Genomic DNA, 10,231 nt, shown 5'->3' with positions numbered 1-10,231 from the left:
TTTAATATAAGCTTAACATGACAGCAAATGTACAACGTTTCGACAAGGTTTTGTCATCATCAGGTTTTCATCAGGTTTTGTTTTCATGCATTATGACAATAACAATCCCTCGGGATGTATTCACAGATTTGAATATATTGAATACATTTTCATTGCTGATTAGTTCATACACTTTGCTCACAGTTTGTGCTATTAGAGGACAAGTTAGTGGTATGCTGAGCCTGGCCAGGAAATAATGCAGTTTTTTTATCACATGGCTTGAGAATTCAGGAGAAATATCACTTCTTCCTCTAGCGTTTACACATGCTGACTACTGTTTTGCTGACTGAAATGACCGGCACTGGATATCGTGTCCACACAGTCAAAACATGCTTTTCCTGCAGGCAATCCACAACTTAATCATCTCTACTCCCAGAAATAAGGTCAGAAACCTATTCTTTCATTTACATTTACTCTCAGTGTGGGAACGATGAAGAGCTTTAGAGTGGTCTCTCGATCACTTTATCTTTCCCTACTAATGAGACAAATAGTTCATATTTGCTGTAGTCAGTGGAGATGTAGCTATTAGTACTCGATTCGTGATGAGATCAAAAGTTTTTGCAGTCCAAGTATCAACCAAAACTATGCCTCCTTTTTACACACAACTGACAACATATAGTAGGCTTGATTTCTGACAGAATTGACCACTTCACTTACCAATATAACTACACCTAAAATGGGATCTGCTAGCTTAAAGCAGGCCATGCACAACAGCCAAGGCTTGGTTTCAGTTCTCTTTCTTGCCGTGTGGGTTTGGAAATCTACTACATAGCATCACTAGATACAGATTGTAATATTGCCAGTCCTATAATCTGTTACACTGAAAGGATTGTAATTACATAACAATTATAAAATGTTACAACAACACATTTAAATGAAGTAATAAAGTAGTCTGCTGGTCAATCTGGTGAACCTGCTACACTTGAGTTAAAGTGAATTCAGCCAGATGCACAGCTAGGTGCTGCAACACAGCCAGAAGTACTAGCTTTTAATTCCCCAAACAAACGATTCTCCATAAACACTGTATAGCATTTGGCAAAGGACAAATTATTTGTCATTTGTAGAATGGTGCATAAATTCAATTGGTAAATTCTCAAAACAATTGTCAATCTAGATACCATCGAGACATTTCAGTAATATTCAGGTTACCCTTGCCATGAATATGCTATAAGTTCAGCATTAAGCTTTGTAAGTGTCCGTGTTCTCTATAGTATCAAAGATGCATCCTAGTTTCGAGACCATTTCATCCAAATCACTCAGCATGTTATCACCAAAATGTTTAATAGCACTAAGCTCAGCACCGATGTGTTTGTGGAGTAGATATTATGTGGCCTGGCAGAGTTTAAACGTTCAAAATTGTCACTTGCTTAAGTAAAGCACTGCAAAATATGGTTGAAATATTATCTGGCCATTCTTTAAAAGGACTCACTTGCTTCACTTTACCATCATTTGATACTGTGGTTAAAGTGAGCTGATTCAAGTCATAGATCTCTCCTCTCCCTCCATCAATTACTTCAGTAGATACACTTTATGCATGTTGGAGCTATGAAAGCAACTTCAGCTCAATTAACCTGGCGTTCAGCATCACAGCACAAAAATGCAAGGCAACAAAGATCTCCAGCTATACTCATCATAATTAAGGTCCTCTCTTCAACTACATCAACTCAACATTGATATTTTCACATCATGAACGCTCCCTCTCTGTGATTATAAAAGAGATATTGCTTAGACTAAGAAATTGAAAAGTAAAATTTTAATTTAGAATATATATGAGTTTTATGCTAACCTTTAACATACGAGTTAACCTAATTGATACATTACTGGCCAGTTATCAATGTGAGCACAGTTAATTTCTATACAATTCTAATTCAGTTTTCTTTGTTTGTTTGTTGTAAAAATGATATTATTTTGCGCTTGTTACTAAAAGCGAAGATATTTCAAAATTGAACATTTTAGTGTGTTATTATAATGCTATTTCCATGTGCACTCAAGTTTACGTCAAGCGTGTGCTTGTGTTTTTTTTTGTGTTTAGAAAGCTATAATGACATAAATTGCCAATGGAAAACTTCAAGTTTTAAATGAAAAAGCTAATGTGAATAAAGAAGCTACAGAAACGTCTAAAATGTTATCTGTGGGGATTCTCCAGGTACATAACACTATTGTTAACATTTTTTTATGACTAAAGAAGGCAGTTTTATTTTCTCTAATACGACAAAATATAGTATTTTAAGTTTAACAAAATGTATCACTAGAATTAAGAGTGAGATCCGGGGGGAGGGGGTAAGAAGAATCTCCAAAATAAACATTCAATAAACTTTTTATTGGTACTAGTTACTGAGATAAAAATCTATGACAATATAATCAACTAATATTTATCTCAGAGATTACGGTTTCAAGGAAACACACTATCAATAAGAAAATTTACACAGCATTTTTATACTATATGGCACAGTATATGGCAACTTTAGATTTATGTACTTCAAAACTATTGAAGAGACACGCGGGTGCTGCTATTTATCTTATTAGATCAAGCATCTGAGCTCTCACCCTATACACCCTCAGCCTCTTAACAACAGGGTGAAGGGTCTCCATAAAATTTTGATCCATTGACCTCATGAGGTCTAGTTGCGCCACTGGACAGCCACAAATCTTAATTTTACTGTGGTAAAAACTTGGCTTGCATGGATATTCATAATTGAAAGTATATAAAAAACTTAAACATTTTACAATCAACAAAGTACAGTAAAAGTATTGTATCGATTGTCATAAACATTCAAAAATTTATATGAAGTGGAGGTCTGACTATATTTGTGTCGTCTTTTGTTGTTGTATGTTGTACAAGAAAAAAGTCTTTAATGTAATGGCGTTGTATATTTGTAGATTTTACTTGTTCCTACCATTATTATACAATATGTGTTCCTGAATACATAAGTTTAGATAACAACGAGTAATTCTGTCCATACTTTACAAATACTCTACAGACTCCATCCATGCTGGTAAGTACTGATGTCGTGACATGATTTAGGTGAACTGTAGGAACCAGTCCTTATGTTTTCATAAAATGTTCATCATGCTATTCTTTGTGATCGAAAGCATTTCATTGGCTACTACAGTGTTGTTGGTGCACAAGTCATACTTTTCGGCGATCATACCAAAGTATAGTGGTCTGATAACACGCTCCTATTATTGAAGTTGTTAGTGTAAATCTATTAATAGTTGGCAATAAAGTAGATTGTTTCAGACTTTAAATTAGATTTTGATTATGTTAGTTTAAAAATGACATATAATTTTATTAAAGGATAACGTTCACTACTTTTACATTAATGACAGAGCTTACTACAACTAAAAAACTAAAGATCTAATAAAAATTTTGTTTGAAAATCTATTTTGAAATTAAGATTATTATTATTATCATAGGCTAGGATGAGCAAAATACGTAGTGTCAAACTAAAAAGTTGCTAGATTTTCTTTCCCTTGACATAGATGTATAATATTATGCCATATATAACCACTATGGTGTTTTCTTGCTGGATAGGAATAACTTAATGACAAGTAGACTCATATTGTCATATAGGTGGCGCTGGTATTTCCAAAGTGGAAAAGCTGCTTAGAACGTTTCAGGTTTTATAGGTATATAAATATGTGTATGGGCAGGATTCTTTACAGTAGGTGTCTGTGACTTGATGGCGATAAATTTCAACAATAAACGAGTAGCACATAATCTGCTTGTTTAACATATTATTTTAACACAAATGGATTGTATGCTGTTTGATTATTGTTGAAATGTATCGCCAACAAATCACAGAGACCTACTGTAAAGAATCCTGCCTACACACACACATATACACATATATACATTTACAACTCTGGATACAGCTGTAGTAACACAGGGGTAACAAAAGTGAATTTATCAGCAACAACAGGAAGAATAACTAGAGAGAGAAGAATGGAGAAGATTGTACTTTGATAACAGAGAAGATAATAATAATTTTTCTCGTCATTTGTGTTCTAAAGTAACACCCTGTGTGGACATTTAATGAAAAAAAGAATTATTTAAAGCTCTAAGTTCAACTGTGATAATCAACTGTGTAACGAACATTTGTATATACGTTTGACTTGTTTTAATATATTATATGAAAACAAGTGGACTGTGTGCCGTTTGTTTATTGTTGAAATTTATCGCCAACACGTTACAGACACCTACTGTAAAGAATCGCGGCCCTATAAAACCTGACAGAAGGAAATAACTGGCTGCAGACTAATAGGAAAACTTTAACAGGGTGAAAGAACACGAAGTGAGTGTTCAACAAAAAGCAGCAGATATTAGTATAATAAATACTTCTTTTTTCAAAGGAAAGAACAGGTACCAACTTAAGACAAAACGTCGCTTCCTACGTGCTGAGCATGATTAAATAAAACCTTCTGTCTCGAACTTCACGTTAAGCCATAAAAATGTTTTAAATTCATGCTGGTGACCCTAAATATGGCAAAAGAACAAAAAAAACTTGACTGTTCGACATAGTTAATAGGAGCCACCTACACCGAAGCCATTTTGTTTATAGATTGGATGGCGCCACCGTTGTCATGTAATCACTAACGCATTGTGGTTAAAAAAACAACAACAAATAAGCAAGTTCCTAGCAATACGGAAAGGTAGCACTACATTTTGATACTCGCAAAGTATCCGTATTGAAGAAAATATCCTAGACTTCTATTTAACATTAATAGACGTCACACACGTAACGTTCTTTGCTAAAAGAAAAAAATGGAAAAAAGGAGATATTGCATGCCACTGGAATCTCTCAGCGACCCTTTTGTTTGATTGAATTGGGATACAAAGTTTAATATGCGTAAGAAACATTTTATGTTTTCACTACACTTTAATAATAAAAAGTATTTTATAGATTGAAGTAAATTTGAAGAAAGCTTCATTTTTCAATTATAGTGTTATATGAATGCATTATATCTTTTAAATGTGGCATTAAACAAATCGGTGGTATTATAGAATGGTATAATACACAGAAATGGGTTCATTGAGGTGTTTTAAATACACCAGCTTATTCACTAGACGTCCCTAACCACATACATCAAGCCCCCAGTAGCTCAACGATAAGTCTGAGTGCTTATAACGAAAAAAATCGAGTTTCGATACCCACAGAACACAGATTACTTTACTTTGTGCTTAACAACAAAACAAATACACCAGCTTACTCACGTACTGCATGTAATTAAAAATTGCTGTCAAGATGTATCAAACACGTCTATTTAGTTTTTAGGAGCTATAATATTACACTTCGTGTTAATTATAATAACTGGAAAAGAATCAAGTCTTTATTCAATAATTATATGAAAACGGGCAATATAAGCAAGATAATTTACATATTTATCCACGTGCCTTGCAGTATTTATTAAAATATCGTATATCTGTATAGTTAGCTTGCCGGGAGTGTGGGCCTGAGAGTTCACGGCTCGCGTCCTATTGCTAAAACAAATCGTGCTTCGAACTTTGGGGTAGTTGGTGCGCTATAACAGCGACGGCCAAACATCACTATTCGGTCAGAAAAGAGTAGCCCAAGAGCTGGCAACAGGAACTGTTAACTAGCTGCTTTCCCTCTAGTGTAATAGTTCAAAATTAAGGACGGCCATTAACACGTAGTCCTTGTGTAGTTTTGCGCAAAAATTCTAAATAAACAAACAAATCGTATATATATTTTGAAAATAGAAAAAACGTGACTCAGAAAAACATAATTAGCACGACATCCTAACATAGTTTGACCCACCTCGTTGTGATTTTGGTTCCAGAAGATAAACATGCCAAAAATAGTGAGTTCCTGTAGAGCGGCTCAGCAGCGCTTCTCTTAATTAAAAATTATTGTTCCAAATTTTGGTTAAGACATGAAGTTGATTTTATGCGAAGAAAAATAATTGAAAATTATTCCTCAGGATCCAGCAGTTACGAAGTATTTTAAATTCATTATGGTGAAAGTGAAAAGAAAAAAATGCAAGTACACTTTAACAGGGAGAAAATAGATAATTTATTGAAAAAAAAGATTTAAAGAGGGGACGCTTATATAGTTTGTAACATCATTTTAAAATTATAGTTCATAAAATACAAAAGAAAGATTTGAACGAAATGTTCCCCGGGGTGCCTAGATACCTCTTCTATGTTTTGCAACAGTTCCGGTCATGTGACTTTGTTCAATAATATATATATATATATATATATATATATCCGTGTTAGTGTAAATTACTTGTACCTGATGATGACAAAACCTTGTCCATTTGCTGTTATGTTAAACTTATATTAAAGTTTTTCTTCATTACCCATTCAAGCCGTCTCCAACCATAATTAGTCTCAAAGTGGGTTCCTCGTCATCGAATTTAAAATGTTCCATGAATTGATCGAGTAAAAAATATAAACAGTATGTATAAACTTACAGTAAACTTATAAACTTACTTATAAACAGTATGTAAACATATTAAAGTGAATCTGTAACAAAAATGATATTTATTTTTTCTTAAGATACTTGGATATCTTCAAAGTAAGTATATTAAACTTAAAAAAGAGGCACTCTTTTTTCATGCCATCAAAACTTATCTTCACATTTATGAAGTTAACTTTGTGTAGAGTAAATATCACATGGTTAATTGTATATCTTTTTATCATACAGCTTTTTTTTTATGTTCCTCGCATTGTTTTTGTTTTTCCTGTAAAACTGGTGAAACCTTATATTCGTATTAATGTCCTTAAGCAACCTAATCCAAAAAATAAAAATAGTGGACTAATTTAAATAACTCCACATAATACAAAACTCTACTCTGTTATACGTGTATTTAATAAGACAAAGTTAAAAAGAATATTATTTGGCACTATGCAAAATAGTGTAACAGTAGTTGTATGTTCAATGTGTAAATACATGAAAACAAACTGTACAATCATTCAAAACGTGAAAGTTAATCCGGACAGCAGCTCACTTACTACAAAAAATATTATTGAGTAACTTTAAAAAATGGCAAGAAACGTCTAACTTGTAAGTAACAATTTATCACTATGATCTTTGGCAATTTAAATTTTAAAAGCAATAGGGTGAATCAAACGATGAAAATAGATCCTTTGATATGAAGGGAAGCTTATCATCATAGAAAACACAACATTTTTCAAATTATGTTGTCGCTTCAAACACAAAAGTAACATCATGGAATGTTTTCTCAGATCATTAGATTATATGACAAAAGCTGTAAAATACATGTAACACCAAAACAATTAAACATAAGTGTGCTAGCTCTATGTTTAGAAATACTTACATTAATATGCATATTCCATGTTTTAACTGTACATCTATTTAAAACTCTCATATTAAATAACAATGTCTGTGCATTAAAGAAAAGATAAAAGACTGCAAGAATGATTTATTCGACAAAGTTGCTAGATTAGTAACACAGGCTTACGATGGTTTTATTGTATTGTCATTTTTAAACAATTTTTAAACAGTACTTCCTGTACGCTGAATCCGAAAATGATATCCACCTTTTTCCATCACGTCCAGAATTTTCACAAAACGTCATATGTACTTTTGCATAAGTGAATCATTTCCATTGAAATCGGGTCACATTTTGTTATGCTTAAAATGTTGACAACCACTGGCTATAGATTTCTCTAGACCAATCGTGAGAGTCTTATCGATCGTTCTATAACCCAAACATAACAATAATAATAATAATAATAAATGTTCATTGTGGTAAACGAAATAATAATTTGATCTAAGCAAAAGTAAAAGTAAAAAATCCTTACGTGATAGAAAAAAAATATGTTCGTAATGTGCGCAGGTGAATTATGGAAAATCCGTTACTAAAGCCAAAACAACTTTTATGAAGTAATTTTATGTGTAATTTACCCACTGTCGAAACCTATGTGTGTAAATATTTTGGTGAATCACACACATAATGTTAGAATTGTCTGATATAAGAATTCAATCGAGATGGTTTTGAGGACGTATATTAAATACTGATAATAAGCCAAAAATATTTGGAAAAGGGAAAACGAATAGCAAGATTTAACCTATACCTTGCTGGATATTATGCGTGCACAGTCTTTGAATTCACTTGTTTCAAGTTTAACTATTCAAGGTCATGTCAAGCAAGTAGGGGTGAAGAATGTGTACTTTTCGAGGATCCTTGCAGTTAAGATGTGCAGTTAACAAAACTGGAGAAGCTTCTTCTACCGCACACAAATTATACGCGTGATTTAAATGACCTTCGACTAAAGTCAATTTCTCGTAAGCATCTCAAACTTGTTATTTCAAACGAGAATAAAAATGGTAAATGCAGTTTATTTCATTGTGTGATAAATTAAGTTATAACTGTTGAAAAAATAAAACAAATATTAGAAAATTTTATACAAATTCTAATCCAGAAAATTAAAATATCCTAGTACTTTGGACAAATTTTTTAAAACTGCTATATGTTACAATGAACCATATAAGATACACATTTACAGATAAAATAGTCAAACATCTTGAATAATATTTCCTTGAAATATTTTAAGATGTGACACATACTTCCAATATTTCTGAAAGTTTTAAAAATTGCTACTGTTATGTTATTAAATATACTATGTATTAATCTCTAAAATAAAATGCTTATTTCTTCCAGTAAAATAGAAGAAGTTTAGAAACAGTCTTGAAATCATAAACCATACATTTCTAATGACGTTGAGTAAAATTCGACCTTTCCATGACCGCTCAATACAAGGTGAAAAGCATGTGTGCCTTCAGCTGGCCTCCTGGTGGGTCAGCGATAAGTTACCAGATTCACATTGCTAAAATTTGGGGTTGAATTCCCGACGGTAGACATAGTTTTGCGTTGAAAACCAGCAACCAATAACTAAACATCCTTTATCTGATATGCACCAGGGTGGGAAATTTGTTTTAGACGAAAAGAGCAAAATTGAAATATGTTACGAACTAGTTCTGTACCTAAAAACTCTCCCATAAACCAACAAAAAAAAAAACTACAATAGAAGCACATACAAGTAAAATCATTGGATTATTAACTAAGGATTTAAGGACACATAAACGGATCTCTGTTGCGTTCCTTGTGCCGTTTGGTCAATAGACCAGAAAAAATTCCTAGATAAAGAAAGGAAATTAGAATACTGTGTCACTCGGTGATTGACTCAGTGGTAATACTGAGAGTTTGTAGCGTTGAAATTAAGGGTCCTATTTTTATAAGATTTACCAATGAGAAAATGATAAATAAATAAATAAAACTACACCGATGGTAACACTAATCTCTAGACATATGCCACTGTTCAAAGTTTTCTCAGGGAAATTTGCAACAAAATTTTGTCACAAATTCGTTTCATGCAAGGATTTTTCTATGTTACAGGTAAATTCGTCACTGAAATAATCCAGGCTCTCAACATGTCTCCTTTTATATTTTACTTTCGAAGTAATAAATATCTAGCATTTCAGAGCTTCTAAGTAATGAAATGTGTAAGATGAAAACAAATATTAATCCAACAAAATGAGTTATTTCAACTTAAAATTCGGTATCTACTCTTCCAATAACCTTTTGTTAGTCTCGGCAGTCCTTACCCGTAGTAGATCAGTAAGTTAAAGCTGTTTAGAAATTTGTTCTAGACACATTTATAAAATTCGTTATGTTGAAAGTTAAAAAGATAACAACAACAAACAAATAATTATTTTAATTAAGCTTAAGTGAAGGTGATCTGTTGTTTCAACGGAACTGAAGTTGAATTTGATATATTACAGTCTCATTTTGAAATTTAAGTACATCAAGCTCAATTCAAATAAATGTCCAACGATCAATAACTTACTGCAATACGAAGGAAAATAATTAAAATCCTTAACCTAAAATGTCCTATAACCGATTTTATATAGAAGAAACTAGTTTTATTAATACACTGCACAGACCTTGCTCAACACCCTCCTTCTTTTTACCCCGGGTAGTATTAATTCACATAGCGCCATCTGTTATCTATTTCAGAAATAACTTACAAGAGGCTAAAATAACAGATAAATTCACAAAAATATATCGTCCTTTGTGAGTAAAAAATAAACTCAGAGAAAATATTGCGATAAAAATTATACCAATTAATATATTATTTGTGCAAGCTTAGAAACCATTAATCCAGGAATCCACACTTAACCCCCACTCCAATCTTTTGAGG

The sequence above is a fragment of the Limulus polyphemus genome, unplaced genomic scaffold (genome assembly GCF_000517525.1).
Source record: "Limulus polyphemus unplaced genomic scaffold, Limulus_polyphemus-2.1.2 Scaffold141, whole genome shotgun sequence".
NCBI classification, from domain to species: domain Eukaryota; kingdom Metazoa; phylum Arthropoda; class Merostomata; order Xiphosura; family Limulidae; genus Limulus; species Limulus polyphemus.
Note: the sequence above shows the minus strand (reverse complement) of the source record.